Source organism: Theropithecus gelada, chromosome 2, assembly GCF_003255815.1.
Source record: "Theropithecus gelada isolate Dixy chromosome 2, Tgel_1.0, whole genome shotgun sequence".
Lineage (NCBI taxonomy): Eukaryota > Metazoa > Chordata > Mammalia > Primates > Cercopithecidae > Theropithecus > Theropithecus gelada.
The window spans coordinates 78,833,849-78,856,461 of record NC_037669.1 but is presented as its reverse complement, the minus strand read 5'-3'; positions in this window follow the sequence as shown (position 1 = coordinate 78,856,461).

Genomic DNA, 22,613 nt, shown 5'->3' with positions numbered 1-22,613 from the left:
AAAAGGCAGGGAGGTAAATATTCTAGAAGAGGAGCAATATGAAATTACTGGTACTGAGAGCTGAACACTACATGTAGTAATGGAAGTTATTCCAAGTCACTTTATGATTTTCCCATTTCTGCTTTAGAGAAGTACCTAATGAAAGCAGTGTGGCCATTCTTCAAAGAGGTAAAAACAGAAATACCATTCAACCCAGCAATCCCATTACTGGGTATATAACCAAAGGAATATAAGCCATTCTACCATAAAGACATATGCACATATTATGTTAATTGCAGCACTATTCACTATAGTAAAGACATGGAATAAACCTAAATGCCCATCAATGGTAGACTGGATAAAGCAAATGTGGTACATATACACCATGGAATACTATGTAGCCATAAAAAGAATGAGATCATGTCCTTTGCAGGAACATGGATGGAGCTGGAAGCCATAATCCTTAGCAAACTAACGCAGAAAACCAAATACCACATGTTCTCACTTGTAAGTGGGAGCTAAACGATGAGACTGCAAGGACACAGAAAGGGGAACAACAGACACTGAGGTCTACTTGAGGATGGAGGGTGGGTGAAGGGAGAGGATCAGAAAAAATAACTATTGAGTACTAAGTTTAGTACTCAGGTGACAAAATAATCTGTATAACAAACCCTCATGACACAGGTTTACCTATATAACCAACCTGCACATGTACCTTTGAACCTAAAATAAAAGTTTAAAAAAGAAAGAAAAGTACCTAGCAATATTTTCCTCACTATGAAAATGTATATCTTCATCTCTGTACCTCTGAATAGCAAGGAAACATAAAAAATAAGGCTGGGAAAACATAAACCAGGGTTTTTTTCCACAGCAGAAATAGGCTCCCAAGTGAGGAATTCCTTTAAGGAATTTGGATGAACAATAATACATCGTTGGAAGCTAGTTAGCTTCCCAAAAGATGATAGTTATTATAGACATCAGGTTTTGCCATAGTTATCTGTAAAGGAACATCAAGGATAAACACATTGCATTCATTAAATTACTCATTAAGCAAAAATTTATTGAGCAAAATGTGAATAATAAAGGCAGGTGGTGTGTAATGTCTAGAGATACAAAAATGAGTGAGATATAATTCTCCTGCATGAAACAGGCCCTTCAGCAGATCATTATAACCTGGTATGGTAAATACAGTGATGGACAAACACAGAGCAGGAACCCAGAAAGTGTAAGCTCTAACCCCAAGCGGTGGGGAGAGCGGTGCAGAGCAGAGATGGGAGATGCCCTAAGCAGTTTTAGAGGCTGGAGGTGCAGGATGAGAAAGGTGAGAAGTGACATCAAAAAAAAAAAAAAAATCACTGAGTCCTTAAGGAGTCACTGACAAGTGTTAAGTCAAGAAGGGTGAGAGTCAATTTGAGGTTTTATAAGGCTCACTCTGGCAGCCAGTTTGGAGGCTAAATTTGAAAGAAGTTTAGAAAGAAATGGCACCTAAGAGTCCAGGTGAGCAATGCTGTAAGTGACATCTGGCTTTTTCTCCTGGGCTGCATCCACAGGCGGCCTCATTTCTATGGAAAGAGCACCCTGCATTGGCCTTGGGGAAGACCCTTTTTGCAGGGTCTACACTGCACTGGCTGCATCCTTGGTTTAGAAAGAAATAGGCAAGAGACCCAAGCTAGGCTAATTATAATCATATCATCCTTTCTCTCTCCCTGGAACTTAAATCATGTGCCAAGAAACTAACAGACTGAAAGGGATGAAGCTACTTTACCACTATGGCAGTGTCCTTAGGAGACCACACTATTGTCTGTCACCAACAATCCCTGAACCCCCTTCTTGTCCTTCTATATCCCTTCTTGCCCCTCCTGAGGCCTCAGCTTTTTGCTTGGATTCTGAAACCCGCTCCTGCCCCTTCGCCTTTCTTTTTTTTTCTTAAGTTTGCCAAATCCCATTCTGTTACTTGCAACTACAGAAGTCAAACTAATAAAGGACTGAGTAATCCTTAGGAGGTTAAGTAAGTTTCTATACACAGAATAAATACATATTTATTAATAATATATAAAATAAAATTGTTTCTATATATTGAACCATTTTTTATTGAAGTATGGCTAGGAATACAATCATGTTCATACATACAAGTTTTTCTAAAGCAATATGTACCAAATTACAAATATTTTAAAGTCCTGAAACTGGCAAAAAAAAAAAAAAGAGCAAGCATTTACAACTACAGTTGATCCTTGAACAACATGGGGGTTAGGAGCACAGACTCCTGCACAGTCAAACATCGACTTATAACTTTTGATTCCTCCAAAACTTAACTACTAATGTCCTACTATTGACCAGAAGCCTTACCAATAACATGAAGAGTAAACACATATTTTGTATGTTATATACTGTATTCTTACAATGAGATAAACTAGAAAAAAGAAAATCGGCCGGGCGCGGTGGCTCAAGCCTGTAATCCCAGCACTTTGGGAGGCCGAGACGGGTGGATCATGAGGTCAGGAGATCGAGACCATCCTGGCTAACACGGTGAAACCCCGTCTCTACTAAAAAATACAAAAAAAACTAGCCGGGCGAGGTGGCGGGCGCCTGTAGTCCCAGCTACTCAGGAGGCTGAGGCAGGAGAATGGCGTGGACCCGGGAGGCGGAGCTTGCAGTGAGCTGAGATCCGGCCACTGCACTCCAGCCTGGGAGACAGAGCGAGACTCCGTCTCAAAAAAAAAAAAAAAAAAAAAAAGAAAATCTTACAGAAGAGAAAATGTACTTACTATCCATTAAGTCAAAGTGGATCATCATAAAGGTCTTCATCCCATTGTCTTCACATTGAGGCTGGAGAAGAGGATAGAGGGGAGGGACTCGTCTTACTATCTCAGGGGCGACAGAGGTAGAAGAAAATTCATGTGTAAGTGGACCCATGCAGTTCAAACCTGTATTGTTTGAGGGTCAACTGTATTTCAAATTAAACTTTTTTTTTAAGTTTAATTGTAAAATTTATGTTTTTAACACACAAGTAATTTTACTTTCCAAAACATTGGGTTTCCCCAATTAGTATTAGAAAATGTTTAAAGTTCTACTCCAAATCCCTTAAAAACTTATTGAAGAGGCACTAAAATCAAGTCATGACATCAAGAGAACTATTGAACGGTAGGCTCCCCAGGCATCTCCCCTCAGGGAAAATGGGTAGAGTACTTAAAATAATTTTTTCCATTAGGTATAGCAATGAATCAATTTAAAATTATTGAGTGGCCGACATTGTAACACAGAGGAATAATGTTCTGGAAGTCTCACTTAAATTACTGACATCAGATATTTGAAAATGAATGACTATGGAATCTGCCCACAGGTAAGACACCGTGTCTGCAATTATTCTTTCAATTTCAACTAGGGAGACATGCTTTTAAAAGCTTAAAATGAAAGGGGATTTTTTTTTAATTACATTGCCCATTGTATGTATAATTGTACAATCATGGACACAGACAGGGCCCTTCTCTTTCTCTAATAATTGGAGATTTTATAGTGAGGGCCACCTTCACCCAGGAGTCAAGTACTAGCTAGATACAGAAGGTCAGGTCACACTCCTGCTCAACAATCTTTAAGGGTTTTCCATTTCTCTCAGAACAGGTACACACTGATATGTAGCTATCAGGGACATCTCATCCTTTCTAGTTTCAAGCTGAGGCACTGACAAAAATATGCTCAATCTCTTGCCCATGGATCCCTTCCTGATGTATTCTCTCCCCACTGCCACCATTTCTGTTTCTCCGTCTATCTGTCTGTCTAAATCCAGCCAGTGCTTAAAGATCACCTCCAAGTTTATCTCCTCTGTGAGGATCACTGCAGCCACATAGACCACTCTGGTTTATTCCTCTTCCAAATTCCTCCGAAACTTACATCCTTACCAGTCACTGGCAATCATCAAATATCATCTAGTATCATGACTTTTCTGGTTATCATGTTCACTACTATTTCCACGACTAGGACATTCATTCATCTATCAAATATTCCCTGAATTCCTGCTAAATGCAGACACAGTCCTCCGTACAGAGAATCCAACTACAAGCAAAGCAGACATAGATATAGTTTAGTTGAGACACTTTTTAAATTAGTATTCAATTAATCATTCAGTTGAGAATGAAATTGTGTCCACTAAGATAACTCCCGCTTTAAGTAATAGAAAATCTTCACTTCAAATTGACAAAAACAGTATGAACATTTGCCACCTCTCGAAGGAAGTTTGGTAGTAAGGTGACTCCACCTGCTTGCTGGTATCTCAGAGCTGCCCTCCTCTTTCTGTGGGCTCCATCTTCAGGCTGGCATCAGCATGACTGCAGCTGTTCCAGGCAACTGTTCCATGACTGAGGCCTCATCCTGGTCAGCAGATGCAGAAATGGACTGTTTCCTTCTGAATCCTCTTCCTTTTTTTTTTTTTTTTTTTTTTTTGACAGAGTCTCGCACTGTCGCCCAGGTTGAAGTGCAGTGGTGTGATCTGGGTTCATTGCAAGCTCCGCCTCCTAGGTTCACGCCATTCTCCTGCCTTAGCCTCCCCAGTAGCTGGGACTACAGGCACCTGCCACCACGCCCGGCTAATTTTTTTGTATTTTTAGTAGAGACAGGGTTTCACCATGTTAGCCAGGATGGTCTCGATCTCCCAACCTTGTGATCCGCCCGCCTCGGCCTCCCAAAGTGCTGGGATTGCAGGCATGAGGTCCGTGCCCAGCCTGCATCCTCTTCTTAACAGCAAGAAATACCATCTCTAAAGTCACCTAGCACATATTCCCTTTTGTGTCATTGGCCCAAAGTGGGTTATGTGCCCACGTCTTAACCAATCATTGTCAATGGGATTTACAAGGAGATGAAAATAAGGTGATCCACCCCTGAGTCGTGCAGGAAGGAGCAGATACTGGAGCAAAATTTAGATTTGGTTATTACAGGAAAAGGTAGGAATGTGTGATGAGCAGGCAACTAGCTGTGCCTGATGCAATTACCTAACAACAAATTAGGGGCAATAAGGGGAAGAAACGTGATCTCTTGAGAGTAAGTACAAAGGAACTTACATAACAAAGGACACAGACTGGTGTACAATGGAGAGATGTGGTCACCTTTGCCAGATATTTAGGAGGTTAAGCTTCCAGGCCTTGACAGTGAAGTGTATAGCACAGTGAGAAGGATGGCAGCATTGGAGATGACCTCCAGTTTTCTGGCTTGCATCTGCCTTGAATCAGTCCACTAATTGTTAGGACCATTTTCTGAGCTAGGAAACTTTGGAAAGAGACTAAGTGGGGAAGGAAATTCAATCACAATCCCAGTTTTGTGCATGCACGTGTATGTGTGTTTGATCCTTTGAGACATTCAAGAAGCAATGTCAATGAGGCAGTTGGGTGTATGGTTCTGGAACTAGAGGAGCTATCTGGGCTGAAAGTGCAAATTTGTGAAACATCTGTTTATTGAAGCCATGGGAATGGATGAGATTTTCCAGATGGAGAAAGTAAAGACTCAGAAAAGGAGATGGCTCTGGACTGAATCTTGAGAAACTCCAGTATTTAATGCCAAGAGAAAAAAAGATAGCTGAAAAGGGGGTGGAGACAGAGTTGCCAGAAGGTAGTAGATTGCAAACTAACTGGAGCAAGAACTTTTGTGTACTCCATCTGCCCCTCCAATAATAGCTAGCACATGCCGTACTCATTGCAAGCACTCCTATCATATTTCTTAATTGGCTACAAGTATTCCTTTCATTTAAACTCCTTTAACTAATAATGTTCATAATTCATACCCTTAAAAATACCATTATTACCAAATTGTATTTAATACACAAGGTAGCACTTCATTTGACCCATCTGGATTACAGCCATGAGAACTGTACTTCTTCACATACTTCTGTGTGTTTCCCCAGGCACATAGTAAACTCCTCATTGGCAATGACCAGCTCTTATATTCTTTTTGTTCTCAAGGTCATAGCACAGTATTTTTTACAGTAGTCCTTCAGCAGATGCTTCTTGAAGGTACTTAAATTTATTCTGACATTTTCCATATATTAATAAAGTCCTTTATTCTAGGCAATGGAATAGCCTTACTGTTCTTCTGTTGAGTTTACAGCCAGGCGTACCTTATGTTTCAATAAAAAGATCTAAGATGAGGAACCAACTAGTCTATTTCTAATCCAAACCCATCACAGTTCCAAGGTCAAAATTATCAAAAGGCATTTTTTTTACTTAACTGTGCTTTTGCCATTTAATCTGCAGCTCCTCATTATTTTTCTAATAGAATGGTTAATAATTTACCAAGTACAAAAATGAAGATTGTGCCTTTGAAGAAACATGCCCCCCTCCCTTTTTTAACCAGATAATTGCTAGTAACATTAGACTGCTGTCAATCAAGCAACACCATTCTAATTTTATGCTCCTAAAATGCATTAGGATTCATTTATTGGCCGGGCGCGGTGGCTCAAGCCTGTAATCCCAGCACTTTGGGAGGCCGAGACGGGCGGATCACGAGGTCAGGAGATCGAGACCATCCTGGCTAACACGGTGAAACCCCGTCTCTATTAAGAAATACAAAAAACTAGCCGGGCGAGGTGGCGGGCGCCTGTAGTCCCAGCTACTCGGGAGGCTGAGGCCGGAGAAAACCCGGGAGACGGAGCTTGCAGTGAGCTGAGATCCGGCCACTGCACTCCAGCCTGGGTGACAGAGCGAGACTCCGTCTGAAAAAAAAAAAAAAAAAAAAAAAAGGATTCATTTATTCTCTGTCCCTTTAATAGCCAACATTTCCAATTAATTTTAGAAACTCAATAGATAATGACTGTAGGCTGTCCCACTTTTAAGAAGCTGGGTCTTAAACTCAACCTGTGGTCATTCAATGGACATCTGTTCACCTTGGGATCTCCAACAGAGACATGCCAAAGCCATTGTCTTGTGTGCCTCTAGAATCATTTTAAGTAAAGGAGCAAATAAATGCCTGTCTGTATAGGTAACATAAAAATATCACTGCATGCATTTTAAGGGAGAAATCCATCTCCAAGGAAACAAAAGCATGGCATGGTCAATAATGAAGAAGAGAGCTGGTGAACACCGATATTTAAGTCTTACCATGAAAACAGCCAAACCAGAAATTTCAGAATAGTTCTCTCCAAAACTATTGGAATTTCACAGTACATCAATGACATTTTCAATAGGAAAACACCCAGCTCACATTTTTACCATTTGTGAGGACCCAAAACGAAAGAGCTGGATATAAGGTGCTTTGGTGCCAACCTGTATAATTTACCTGCTTTGTATCCTAAAGCTTTGTGTCTAACAGGTCATCAGTTAAGCTGTCAATAAGGCAGTAAAACCCATATCGAGAACCTTCTGCAAGTGCATGTGGAGAGGAAGCAAGTTTGCATCAGTGAGCTTTCCAATCCGGCGACTTTCATTAAATTCTAAAGTCACTTGTCTTTGTCTCTGTATTAAAAGAAATAATTTCATGTCCAGTCCCTCCTTTAAAAAGTGACAGAACTCAACCATTCAATATTCATTAGTTCTTCTTGGCAACCCCATTTAGCTAATGGAAAATCAGGTACATTCATGTGCAATTATTAGATACTGAAAAATTATAAAATGTCCAACTTCTCTTTTTACAGCACACACACACTCCCAAGTTTTACTCTACAGTTATGAAATAAACACATGCAGCTGCAACATCTCAATAGACCTTCATATAATTGGCAAGTTCGCAGTTTGCTGCATCTACATGTAGCTTGAAAAGCAGCCAGGGATTAGAACTTCTTTATCAATTTAACTCTGCTGTACTTTTTCTTGCAAAGCTATATGCCTAGTTCTCACAATTGTACTCGAACTAGGTGAAAGCTTAGGAGAGTGGGCAGAGGTGGGGAACTGAAGTATCACTTCAACACTCTGATGGTTAATTTCAGGTGTCAACTTGATGGATTCAGGAATACCCTGATAGCTGATAAAGCATTATTTTAGGCCATGTCTGTGACGGTGTTTCCGGAAGAGACTGGCATTTAAATCAGTGGACTGAATAAATAAAAACCACTTTCATCCAGTGTGGGTGGGCACTATTCAATGTTGAGGGGCTTGTATAGAACAAAAAAGCAAAGGAAAGGTGAACTGGAGTGCTCTCTCTCTCTTTCTCTCTCGAGCTAAGACACGTTTCTTCTCTCGCCCTTATACCTCAGAACTCCAGATTCTTGGGTCTTTGGAGTCTGGGACTGACATCAGCGGCCCCCCAAATTCTCAGGCCTTTCAGCTTTGGACTCAGAGTTACACCATCTCCTGAGCCACACTGCTGGCTTCCCTGGCTTTCCAGTGTGCAGACAACATATCGTGGGACTTCTCAGTCTTCATAACCATGTGAGCCAATTCCCCTAATAAATGTCCTCTCATTTATCCATCTACCAACCTACCTACCTATATCCTATCAGTTCTGTTTCTCTGGAGAGTTCTAACTAATGCACACACTATCTTGACATAGCCACTAAAAGGCCAGTGACTGGGAAAGAGGTCCACATTGGGGGTTGATGTCATTCACTCTGGAGTCTCTGGGGTCACCTATGTGATTTCGAGCAATCTGCCTCACGTGTCTCAGACTCAGCTCTTTCGTCTGGAAGATGGAGATAATACTAAGACCAGGGCCTGGGCTAGGGTGAGGCAAGTGGGGCACTTGCCTCAGTAGCAAAATATAAGAGAGTGTCAAAAACTTAGTAGTCAAGATTAATAATATTGTCATGCAATATTTCTTTTGAAGTCAAATTCGTCATCTACAGCAACCTATTTTCATAAAGAAAGGTTCACTGGAGCCAGGGCCAGTATTAAGGTGATGCAAATGAAGTAGAGTCATGCAAGTACAAGGCTGGATCCTGTCTTTAGTTAAAATGTTGATTTTTTTTTTTTTTTTAGCATGAATCACTTTTGGATTAATTTTGAGTTTTTAAAGTGTTGTGTGAAAATTGTATTTATCTCCATGGCTCAGTCTTTTGGTGCTCACTCACCTCACTCTAGCCCTGACTCTGATGAGCACCTGGCATTACTAGAAAGATGCGATGAAATGGTGCATCCAAATCTTGGCCCCTTGGTGTCTCCTCACTCCATATCCTCTTGGCCCCCCTCGGCTGAGTGCACAGTCTCCATGCGTGCTTCCAACCTCATATACCCAGCCTCTCTCTATCTCTTCTTCAAAAATGCCAGGAATTTAATGCCTCCAGGGGGAACCCTCAACCACAGAGGACAGTAGTTGAATAATCAATTCCCGCATTCAACATGAGAAGCTTTCTTCTAAAAGGCTGCTGACAAGCAGGAAAATAGTGGGACTAGGATGAGGCAAGCAAGGTGCTTACCTTTGGGGAAAAAGTTCAGGAGGTGCCAAAACCTAAGTCACAAAACATACAGTGTTTTAATGCAATATGTTCATAAATAATGGGCCATCAAGCTTAAAAATAATGTGAAGACCCGCTTTGAACCCCAGAGTTGGTATACAGATTGTTCTAAGTTGAAGACATTTGAGATTCAACAGATGCAGAAAGAAGCCTTCTTGGAGCGTCCCTTATCTGACTAAAAGCAGAAACTTCTGGGAAATGAAGCTGCCATAAATTCCCTCTTCAGGGCAGCTTTTACTCCCAGGAAGGAGACCAAGAGTAAACCTATGACAAATCCCTTCTTGGGGGAGTTTTATGACAATGAAGAAAATGAAAAGACCACTCAAACTTGCATAAACAAGTATACTACAAACTTTCTTCTCTCCCATTTTTTTTTCTAGAAATCCATTTGTCTTTCCTAAAGACCCTCACCTCGTACTCCCATAGAGGCCTTTCCTCCCTCCTCCCTTTTCCCTACTAAGTTAGATCTGTAAATCTCTAACCTTAACCATTAATCATCTATCCAGCTACTGCTTTTTTAAGATCATGTGTGCATATGAATGAACTCTTCTTTCTTCTGTTAATCTGTCTTTTGTCAGTTTAATTCACAGGCCCACGGATAATGAACCTCAGAAGGTAGAGGAAACGTTTTTTTCTGCCCCAATCATTAGAAATTAAGATGGTTTGATTTGAGGAAAGTCTTATGTTCCATGTCATTTCATCTCTATCTGAGAGTAGGGCTAGAAACATAAGAGTCTTTGAATTTAGCAGAAGAAAAGGGTAGGGAGAGATAATGAGAGTAAAAGTCCTGTCTAATGTTCAAATGAACAGAAACTTTCAACTTGCCAGGGACTCTCTTCATTTTCCATTTTCAACATCGTAACACTTTCCCCTAACAACAGGTTACTTATTACATATGAAAGTTATAGCTACGATGTTTTTTGCAAAGCAGGCAATGAGACAAATGTAGACAAACACATTTGGCCCCAACATACTTTTTTCCCATTAGCCAAAAATCACTTTTTACTTTCTCATTAAGAGGAGAAAACAAATCCAAATATGTGAAGCAAAGAAAGGATCTATATGCATGTTTTAATTAATTTGTTTCTCCCATCAACCTCGTTTTTAGAAGAAAGCCAAGTAGAGTCTGTCAAGAGCATGTATGGTATGTATGTCTAGTTCAGAGTCTGTTGGAAGAACTCTCTTTCCTGTTTATACTCAATACCCTACAATGTAGTAAACCTAAACATAAGATTTTTCTCTGCATAATCTCACAGCGGCACAAGATTTTAAAATCTCTTGTCTTTGCCAGTTTTATCTCACTGTTTCACTGAGCCAAGTGCTCAGGAAAATGAGTATTCACTGCCAAGGGGGATTGGAGAGGCTGTCTGGGACAGAGGTGCATGGGAACTGTAGTTTGTTTTGTATTTAGCTCCAAGGCTTCCATAAGAAGCATGTTACCCTAAAACAAATAATCCTGGAAGGTTGGGAACATGAAACACATGTCTTTGCTCTATCAGAAGTACATCTTCCCTTTCTTTTTGATTTCGTGCTATTTCCTAGAAGAACCTATATTCCCTTGAGTAGCATCTCACTGAGCTGCTTCTGTTCAACATGGGACATAATCTTCCTCTTCCCTCTTGATTTTCACCATTGCTGCCTCTGTGATTATACCATACACCAGCCAGCACTTTTTCTCACCTCTGCACATAGCCACCAGTCAAGAGGCATTAGCTTCATCCTATTTGCATCTAAAATCTAGAGACCCATTCCCAGAAGAGCCCATGCAGAAAATACTGATGAAAGTCAATAATAAGTAAGAGTAGTAGTGACAGCCCACTAAATTCAGCAACACTCTGGTAACCTTCCTGGAAATAAATGCAGGCTGTAAGGGGGTGTTTTTTCTTCAAATATATTTCAACATATTTTATTGAAACTACATGCACAGCTCGATAAGAAATTAAAAGATGAGCAAGATTTCTTTTTCCCCTCAGCAAATACCATATCCTATTAAGTTACATTAGCTTAATGTAAAATGAATTCTATTTTAATCTAAATTAGACATCAGAAATACATACTTTTTCCTAAGGAGCTAGGAAATATCTTAGTCAAAGTGTTAATCACACCATGTAACACCCAAGTAAGAGGATGTTGGGTAGTTAAAATGCCTAAAATTCAACAAGCTTAGCCAAGCATAAATGTTGCCTCAGAAGAATATATTCAACCATTCTACACACCTTGAAATGCAAGTCATTCCAATGTACTTTAAGTCAGTTGTGGGGAAAAAAAAACAGTTGGAAAATTAGTCTTAAAAACAAGTGATAAATTAATGCTAGTAGAATAAAATCTGCAATGGAAGAAATTGGCCAGATTTTTACAAAATCGTATAAACAGAGTCATAATGTAAAACTTGTGTCTGTTACTTAGCTCTTGTGCTTTCAAAAGTTGAATTTCCTTTCAACAGTCTCGAAGCCCTTAGGAATATTTTTCAAAATACATTCAGAGATGGATTAACCAGATTGCTCCAGGAATGACACTTTCTGGTTAATTTAATTAACCATCCCCGTATGCCAGCCCTTATTACTGAAATTCTTCCTAGATTGCCTTTTTAGGGAGCATGTACTGGACTTCATCTTGCCTGGAGAATCTAACATGCTGGATGATTGAGCATCATAACATTTTGCTTCTGAAAATGAAGCAAAGGTTTGGTTACATGGGTACAGAAATAAGGCCCTATTTGAAGGCATAGGGGGAAATATAGGCCATACTCATATCCTTCTTCTCCCTTGCCCTGTTGAGATGTAAAAGCCTACCTAAGTTGGTTGGGATCAGGCTTTTAAAATTGGGGGATAGGATGGTTTATTAGTCAGGGTTCTCCAGAGAAACAGAACCACAGGGCATGTACAGAGAGAGATTTATTCTAAAGAATCGGCTCATGTAATTGCAGGGACTGGAAAGTTCAAAATCTGCAAGGTAAGCCCACAGACTGGAGACCCAGGGAAGAGGTGATGTTGCAGAGTCCAAGGGCAATGTGGAGGCAGAATTATCTTGGGGATGTCAATCTCTTTTTCTCTTAAGACCTTCAATTGATTGGGTGAGGCCAACCCACATTGCGGAAGGTAATCTGCTTTTCTCAAGGTCTACTGATTTGAATGTCAAATCTTACTTAAAAATACCTTCTCAGCAACATTTAGACTATATTTGACCACATATCTGAGTACTGTGGCCTAGTCAAATTGACACACAAAATTAACCGTCCCAGGTGGGGTGAGGCATTGTTGAAGAAGTCACAAAATCCTCAACAAGCATGAAAAATATGTGGATGAGAATCAGAGAGCAAGTTCATCTGCTTTACCCTAATAGGTCAAAGCAAGAGAAGGGAAGGGCAGAAAGGTTGATTTTATTCCTATTAGTCGAGGTATTTTTTCTTTTAATCACTAGCTGGTTTAAATATCTACTTTTGTTCTCAAAGTGTCAGGGTCCATGTTAATTGTTCTAATGTTCCATAGCTTTGCTCCAAGAAACTTGTGAAATGTCAGGGAGGTGGTAGAAAGATACCATAATGGATAATAATAGCGAATAATGATTGAGTACTAGATATTTTCTATGCATTAGTTTATTTTATCCTCATAACAACCCTCTGAAGTAGGTACCAATGTGTTATCGTTTCACACATGAGGAAACTGAGGACTAGAAAGCTAAAGTGACCAGCTAAGATCACCCAGCAATGAAAAGTCAGAATAGTGACTCACATGTCTATAGAATCCCAAAGCCCATGTTCTTACACAGCATATTAAACTGCATCCCTGTTTTCTTTTATTAACGCTCCAGTACATATCAACTGTGTGCTACAAATAAATTGTGTGCTGTTTGGGCTACAAATAAATAGGAAATGATAAGCTGGAGATGGTTGCTGGTCTGTTCCCTGCCTGTCTCTTTTGTCTTCCCACTTAAGGAACCAAGCCATGCCACCTACTGCATGCCAACAGTGGGAATCACTTCCTTATATATTTCCTTGAAGCGTTACTGAAAAATAAAATGAAATCAGCACTGAGGCACAGAAAGGCAATTTAGGTATAAACAGCCAAAACAGGCAAGGGAGCTAAATGTAACAAGTACAACGTGAGATACGATACATGAAAGAGTATTAAAAAATTGCCATCGCCCAAAGTCTGCCTTGCAAACAAATGCAAATAATTCTATTTATTAAGTATTCATGTAAGGATACAATGCAGTCTCCATCCTCAAGAAGCTCAGACTCAGAAAAACAAAATTCCAAAGTAAGGGCAAAAAAATTATTCAAACATAATTAAGCACCAATAATAAGTGTTTCAGGCACCTCTGGGAGGTAAGAAAAAAAAAAATGCTGGCAAATAATTGGCTTCTGTCTTCTAGCTCCTCCAAGAAAACTCAAAGAAAATTGGGATACCTGCCAAGAGGCAGCGAAAATCAGTCAGTGCCACCTTTCAAAAGTGGTATACTTGAACCAGGAACTTCCAGCTCAATAAAGTCCTCAAAACAACTGGCTATGACTTTCCAAATGTTTCATCTTCACAAGCTTTGCTTACATAAGTTGCACTCAAGGAAATAGGAACAACCATGAGTTTTGACAACATTAAGTAATAATAGGGCCCAGTTGGCAGGAGCTGCTGCCTCTGGTCTCCAGCACAGGTGGGATTTCAACACAGCCTGGGGTATCCTGCCTCTGTTTCTAGATGTCCTGCAATGGCAGAGCCTGTGCCTGGCTCACTCCTGTTCCCTCAGCACCCCGTGTCTTGTCTGGCTTATAGTGGGTGCCCAATAAATAAGCAAATGAATGAAGTCAACAATCAGATGAGAAATTGCAGGGTAATTTGGGGATGGTATTCCCTTCCGTGGGTTCCTTCTCTAATTTTATGACGCTCATTTCAAACAGAGAAGCAGACTTTGGCTTTCTTTGTTTCAGAAGAGGTCTGAAGTCAGTTGTAATGACTGTCTTGTATGGAAATCCTGAGTCACTGAAACAACTATTATGGATCTTCCAGAGCTGACATAGAGAGGGAAGGGTAACTTTAAGGGCTGGAGGAGGAAAGAGGGAAATGTGTCTCAGGAAAGATGGTAAAGAAGACAGAGGTTGGGGGATCTGCTAAATAGCTAAGACTTAAGGCCCATTGTGACAGCACTCTGGGGGCACTCAAGTTCCACCTCAGCCCCAATTCCAGCACCTCAAGCTCAAGAAAGTCTGCAGGCTGACAAAATGGGGGTCTGCACTTTACCTCCATGCACTCCTTGAGAACATTTGAGATCCAGGAGACCTTTGCACGGCACCCTAGGTAGGGGACAAGAGCAGGAAACATAGAGAAGAAATGTATCCCAATAATGGCCAAGGTTGAAATTAAACCCACCTTTGCAGGATGAGAAAACTTAAGGCAAGATTTAAGAAAATTAAGAAAGGCAATTATTCTTCTGACTATGAGATTATAGATAGAGGGTCACACCTGCTACAGCAGTTTACAAATTGCAAACAAGTGTAAAGCACTCAACTGGTGATGCATTTATCATCCAGTGAAGGCTGATGAGTTAGCAAATATTGTTTTGCATAAAGTACATCCATGCAAAGTCATGCTAGGGTGTGTGGATGCCAACATCACATCCACACACCTGTCAAACATGGGGCTCCAATTTGGAAGGCAGGATCCACATGTGGCCCTATCCAGCAGTTTCTTTAGCCTGACTACTCAAATTACATGTCAATTCCCCAGGATTTATAAATTCATCCTAGTATGAGGATTTATCGTTCATCTTTTTGGCCATCCCACTGTCTAACTATTGGCACTCAACTAGTGCTGTTAACTAGTGCTATTAACCAACAATAATAATGATGAAAATAACAAAACTGAAAATATTGCTATCGTTATAGAGTTTTTTTGTCTGTTTGTTTGTTTTTGTTTTTTTGAGATGGAGTCTTGCTCTGTTGCCCAGGCTGGAGTGCAGTGGCCGGATCTCGGCTCACTGCAAGCTCCGCCTCCCAGGTTTACGCCATTCTCCTGCCTCAGCCTCCTGAGTAGCTGGGACTACAGGCGCCCGCCACCTCGCCCAGCTAGTTTTTTTGTATTTTTTAGTAGAGACGGAGTTTCACCGTGTTAGCCAGGATGGTCTCCATCTCCTGACCTCGTGATCCACCCATCTCGGCCTCCCAAAGTGCTGGGATTACAGGCTTGAGCCACCGCGCCCGGCCCGTTGTAGAGTACTTACTCTCTGCCAGGAAATGTACTGACCTCTTTACGTGGATCAGTGAGGTGAAAAACAGGAAAAAAAAAAACTTCTTAATTTGTCATTTTACAGATAAGAGGATTGGTGTTATCTTCATTTTACAGAAGAGGAAACAGACTTAGAATGGTTTTTAACTTGCCCATGCTTATGGTAAAGGCGGGATTGAAACCCAGGCAATGTGACTCCAGAGCCCATGATTTTTACATGAAATTTTACTGTGGTAAGACCACTTGACATGAGATCTACCCTCTTAACAGATTTTAAAGTCCACAATGCAATATTACTACCTATAGGCAGTATTGTACAGCAAATCTCCAGAACTTATTCACCTTGCATAAGTAAAATTTTTTACCCATTGATTAGCAACTCACTGTTTCTACCTCTTCCCAGCTCTCTGGCAACCACAATTCTACTCTTTACTTCCACAAATTTCACTATTTTACATGCCTCCTATGAGTAAAATTATGCATTATTTATTCTTCTGTGACTAGAGTATTTCACTTAGCATAAGGTCCTCCAAGTTTATCCATGTTATCACACAAGGCAGGATTTCTTTCTTTTTGAAGGCTGAATAATATTCCATGATATGTATACCACATTTTAAAAAATCTATTTGTCTGTTGATGGACAGTTAGGTTGTTGCCATATTTTAGCTACTGTGAATAGCGCTGCAATGAACATCAAGTACTGATATATCTTTGAGATCCTGATTTCAACACCCAGCAGTGGGATTGCTGGATCATATGGTAATTTTATTTTTACATTTTTAAGGAACTTTCACAGTGTTTTCCAGAGCAGCTGTATTCCCACCAACAGTGTGCAAGGATTCCAGTTTCTTCACATTCTCACCAATGCACGTCTTTTGGCTTTTTCATAATAACCCTCCTAAGTGGTGTGAGGTGATATCTCATTGTGGTTTTGACTTTCATTTTTCTGACGATTTGTGGCATTGAATATATTTTCACATAACTTTTGTAGGTCTTCTTTCGAGAAATATCTACTCAAGTCCTTTGGCCATTTTAAAATCTGTTGTTTGGCAGGGGGGTTGCTATTGAGTCATAGGGAAGAATCCATGCTTTTAACTATTACAAAATATTGCCTCAATATGCAGTTATTAACAAACAAATAAGTGCTAAGTGTTCAAAGATGATTCCATGAAATATACTGTCCAAGCCACAAAGATCCAGAAGTTCCCAACCTCACTATGTCTCTTAATGTCCCAGTCTTCCCACCACTGGAGAAACAGCAACCATGACCTACCTTGTATTCCAGCATTCAGATAAACACCCTTCTAGCTAAACATTATTCCCTGTCCAGGCATACTCCCCTGCATAACGATGAAGGCAGCATTCTTCCTGCTAAACCCAAAGAACTCTGCCTTACTGATTTCCAAGGGGCTGGGATCAGAGACACTCCCTGGGGAAGAGATATTAATTACATCTACAGGAGCAGTAGTTTGAAATAAACATGCACACACATGTGCACACACGCATATGTATATATGTATATGCATATATATACACATATCTGTACATACACTATATATAATATTTTTATTTGGAGAAGTATAAATTACATATTATTCTATAATATAAACAACCACATTCATATATGGTTTATAAACCATATCAACCATATTCATATATGGTGTATAAACCATATCAACCATATATAAACCAAATTTGGTTTTTTATTCGTATTTTACTATGTGAAATATAATAAAATCATCTTGGATGGTGGGGAAGTCAACAAGATTGATGATTTTCAAAGATGAGAGGATTAAGTTTTGATACTGGGAGCTAACTTACTTTATCTTCAGAACACCTCTCTGAGGAGAGCCCTTGTTTTAGTCTGGGCTCCCAAACTAAGAATTTGATTGGAAGTGTTAGGAAGTGTTCCCATGACTGGTGGTGGTGGGGAAGGAAGTGAGAAAGTATACCGGGGAATAGAAGGAAAGGAAGCCAATCTAGGGTGCCTTATAAGCAAAGCCTTACCTAGTGAAACTGCTCAGTTCCTCAGGGAACTCTGGAGACAGTGTAGGCAGTGATTCTCAAAGTGGGGTCCCCAGACCAGCAGCATCAGCATTAACTGGGAATTTGCTAGAAGGGCAAATTCTCAGGTACCTACCCCAGACTTGCTGAATGAGAAACTCTGGGGTGGAGCCCAGCACCTTGTATTTTAACAAGCCCCGCTGGGATTCTGATGCACATGGGAGTGTGCAGGTAGCACACCTCCAGGTTGTCATAATCAGGAAAGGGAGCCAGAGTATTTAACCCACAGCTATCATTGGTTAAGTGCTAATGGGAGGGAAAGTGCACCAGCAGCTGGCATTTATGACAATTTTAGAGATCCACAGGGTCTGGAGAGGCACTGACTGTGTCTGCTAGAGAACTCTTACTCTTTCTTTTCCAAAGAGGTCAGTGAGGCCGGTGTGACTTGCCCAAGGCCACACAGCTGATCAGTGTCAGAATCAAAATTCAAATCTAGATCTGTCTGACTCCAGAACCAATCTTTTAACCAAAATGCTATACTGCTTCAAGATGGGCACTGGTGAAAAAAAATTGTAACACCTACACTTCTACAACAGCTCAAGGCCCCTTCCTCTTGCCTTCTCTGGCTTCTTTTGCTCAAGTAAACATTTTCACTGAATGAACCAATCACTTAGGTTTAAATATCAATGGCTTGTTTGCATAACTATCATTTTGTCGATAACAAATCTACTTCCTTCATTTAGAGAGCTTCAACACCACTAACCTAAAAGATCAGTTGAGGGCAGAATTATTTCCTTCTTAGAATTTTATGGGAATAGTGCATTCTACAGGGAGTATCCAAAATAGAAAAGCTTGCCTTCTAGTCCAGTCTGTAGTGATATCTATTTATATTTTGATGAAAGGAAGCATATATAATAAAGATTGTATAAATTTGTTTTGCAAGCAATCCAAAATAACTGCTTGGAAAGAATCATGATTAATGGAAAAATTTCTAAGTAATAGCCTTTCTTTTCACCAATGTAGCAACAACCAGCAAAACTTGGAGAATAGCTATTTCATAAGTGTGATGATTCAATGCAACTGATTTACAAACTGCTATGTAACATGTAGTATACTGTTCCTCAATTTGGGTTTCATTGACCCCCAAGACTTTATAGACTGTGCATTGCCTTTCACGAGTTGTACAAGTGTTTTATTATTGTCACTTAAATTATAATCTTAAAAAAAAATTTAACAGTCAAAACAAGAAAACTGCTGTGATACTTTCTAGTTGAAAAAGAGTCTAATTATATTAAACTACATCATCACTGGTGTTTCTGCAATTAAAGTCTTCAAATGTATTTCAAGGAGTTCACCCAGTTTTTCCTATAAAAAATAGTCCATATAATACTCAAGTTTGAGAACCATTATATAGTAGATTGGACCCTTGCTACTCGAAAGTATGGTCCCTGGATCAGCAGCAGCAGCATCTCTCAGGAGATTATTAGAAAGGTATAATCTCAGGCTCCATCTACATCTACTGAATCAGAATCTGCACTGGATTCCAGCACAAGAAGCTCTGAGACTGGATCCCAACACTTACCAAATGTGTTATTTAACCTTTCTGAGTTTCAGGGTTCTCATCTGTAAATGAAGATGATAATGTAAATTCCTACCTCCTAGGTTTTCCATGGGGATTAAAGAATGCACATAAAAGATGTCAATCATATAGTGTAACACAAAGCACTCAATAAATATTAGCTATTACAGTATTTTCCTCAAAACAGCAAGAATAAAAATATAATATAGGTGGTTTTCTATTTTAGCCAATAAAATGATGCATCTTCAAAATGCTCATGGCTGACATTACCTTTGACATTTGGGGAATATACACTCGGATTTCTTACTAATTTGTTAGTGAATGAAAGACCTAATATTGATTTGTTTAATGGCAATGTGTAACCTGATAGTTTGTCAAATTCTCTGTGCAGTACAAGTAGATTTCCAGAAACAGCATTTAAACTCCACTTGAGAGAAAAATATTTGTTTGCTGCAGAAATTAGGAGAGTAAATTGGAAACTCTCCTACTGAGAGACTTGCATTGAGAAGAAGACTCAGGCCATACAATTCATATTTACATCTTTTCTTCAAAGCCCCTAAAATATTGACTCATATTTTAAAACACAACATCGAGCCCAATTCAATGTGACTGAAATTAAGACACACAGACAGCCTCATCATGTCGTTATGGCAACTTCTCACAAAACTGTCCTTTTAGTCATTGAACAATTGCTAATTTTCTTGCTTTGCAAGGAAGCCCCAGTTGCTTCCTCAGAAGGCTCAGCCGGGTATCAAAAGAAATTGTATATGATGGTGATAGAAGCATTCACAATGGTCACTTTTGGGAATAAAACATTTTATTATTAGCCACGCTTTGCATTTCAGCTTGTTTTCCTCTTCAGCATGCCATTTGTGGTGTCTCTGATTTCTGACAGTTTAGCAGACTGTCACAGTAAAGAGACTGGTTGAAACTTTGCTTTTTTTCTAAATCCCAGGATGGTACAAAACCCCAAAATCATCTAAAACTGAGAGGGATTCTCAGATGGAAACTCTCTCATCTCTGTGTCCTTCGAGTCTAACTAACAGACCTACTGGATGAACAGCAGAGAATCACTGAAGTTCTAACATGTATTTTAAAGTTATTTACATATTTTCCAAAGTGCATAAGAATTATTTTAGTATTTTACTTTTGCAGGACTAACCTGGAATAATTTATGAAACAAATCAGGTAGCGGTTGTAACTAGAACCATGCTTGGAACTCAATGAAAGTGTTTAAAACAAAGATCTTTATTCATGAAACATTAAAAATTCAGAGAAACTGTTCTAGATTAAAGGAAACTAAATAGATACAATAACTAAATAAAATGTGGTATCCTCAACTGAATACTGGAGTGAATAAAAAAAAGCAGTTTAAGGATACTCCTGGGACAATTGGAGAAATTTGAATATGAGCAGTATGTTAGATAATGATCTTAAGGTTAAATGCCCAAATATAATCACTGTACTGTGATTATGTAGGATAATTTCCTTGTTCTTAGAAGTTGATTGCTGAAATATTTGCTACAATGTCTGCAATTAATTTTCTTTTTTTTTTTTTTTTTGAGACGGAGTCTCGCTCTGTCACCCAGGCTGGAGTGCTGTGGCCGGATCTCAGCTCACTGCAAGCTCCGCCTCCCGGGTTCCCGCCATTCTCCTGCCTCAGCCTCCCGAGTAGCTGGGACTACAGGTGCCCGCCACCTCGCCCGGCTAGTTTTTTGTATTTTTTAGTAGAGACGGGGTTTCACCGTGTTAGCCAGGATGGTCTCGATCTCCTGACCTCATGATCCACCCGTCTCGGCCTCCCAAAGTGCTGGGATTACAGGCTTGAGCCACCGCGCCCGGCCTTGCAATTAATTTTCAAATGGTTTAAAACATATATACACATACATACATACATATACACACACTATAAATAGATTAAAAAAGCAAATGTGGTAAATGTTAACAACTGACAAATCCAGGTGAAAAAATGTAAGATTTATCATCGTGCTATTCTTAGTAATAAAAAGTGGGGATGGAGAAGTCTTTTTTGATTAAAGGATTCAAATCTGATGGGAGGGAAATAGAAAAAAATAAAGATTCACGTAACAAGGGAATATGATAATCTGATAGTGTATGAAATTTTACAATAATTCTTTTAGGATCAAAAGCATCCATATAAGAGTCGTCTCCATAGAGATAATATTTGACCCGAAATACATGAATATATTTTGTTACACATAAGAAAATACCTTTAAAGTAACACAACTAGAGTGAAATGATCCAAGACAGCTACAGAAGTGCCAGAAATAGTCATGAAAGCAAGCAAGAAAGAGGACTAGATATCTTAGACATGTCCTCTCAGATGACAAGTCTGTAGACAGATGACGGACAGAGCCCGGAACCTCAGCTTTCAACCACATGTGTAAGCATTGCGGCCATCGCATGGCCTCTTTCAAAATGTCTAAAACCACACAATCACTGAACTCATTAGCTCATAAGCTTTTGAAACAGCAGAAAAGATCCAATAAACCGTATAGTTTCTCAAATTCATCTTAATAATGGGTATAAATCTGACAAATATTCCTTTTATTCACGTCTATTTTTCTTATAAATTGTTTTCATATTTTAAAAAACTGATCAATCTAATTCTTCTTTCAGTCACATCCTTCAAATATCATTACACACACAGCATATGGACTAGTAAAGTGTGTGAGCTCTGAAGTCAGCTTGCCAGAGGTTGAAATTTACTAGCTATCCACTCTTAACCTTTTGGAGTCTCAGAGTCCTTATCTGTAAAGTGAGGCAAATAAACATCTTTTTTAGCTCACAGATTTCCTGTGCTGGTCAAATTAGGTATGCTTTTGAGATCGAGCCAGACAATATTATTTGTAACTCATTTCAATGTATCTATATCCACTTATTTCTTTAAAAAAAGAGATAGGAATATTTGAAAGCTACACATAGCACAACACCTTGCCTACAGTAAAAAGACTAGTAAAAATACTAACACATAATCATGTAGGGTTCCTGGGAACCCCATAGAGAGGAAGAAAGTATATCATAGACTTTGGTGTTTTTAAAACCTGAGTTTACATCTCTAATTTCTTCTCTTTAACTGTGTATTCTTTGAGACATTTGAGATCTTTCTGGTTCGTGCCCTCATCTGGAAAATGGAAATAATAACATCTCTGCATGGAGATGACAAAGTGTGGGTACAATGCCTACCACACTGTAGCTACTCAAGAAATGGAAGTCAATCATTCTAATGCCACCAGCCTACTGTGCAAGTAAGTTTGTCCGATAACATAAATGTATATACCAAATTTTAAAAATAATAATATTTCAGATAGCTTCAGACATAGTCCATAGCCATCGAAATGTTTACCACTTCTAGCAACTGGTTTGTAGACACATTGATTGAGTTTTCCTTTGGTTTACTTTTTAACTGAGGTATAATACATGCAGTAAATGAGTTACTTTTTTT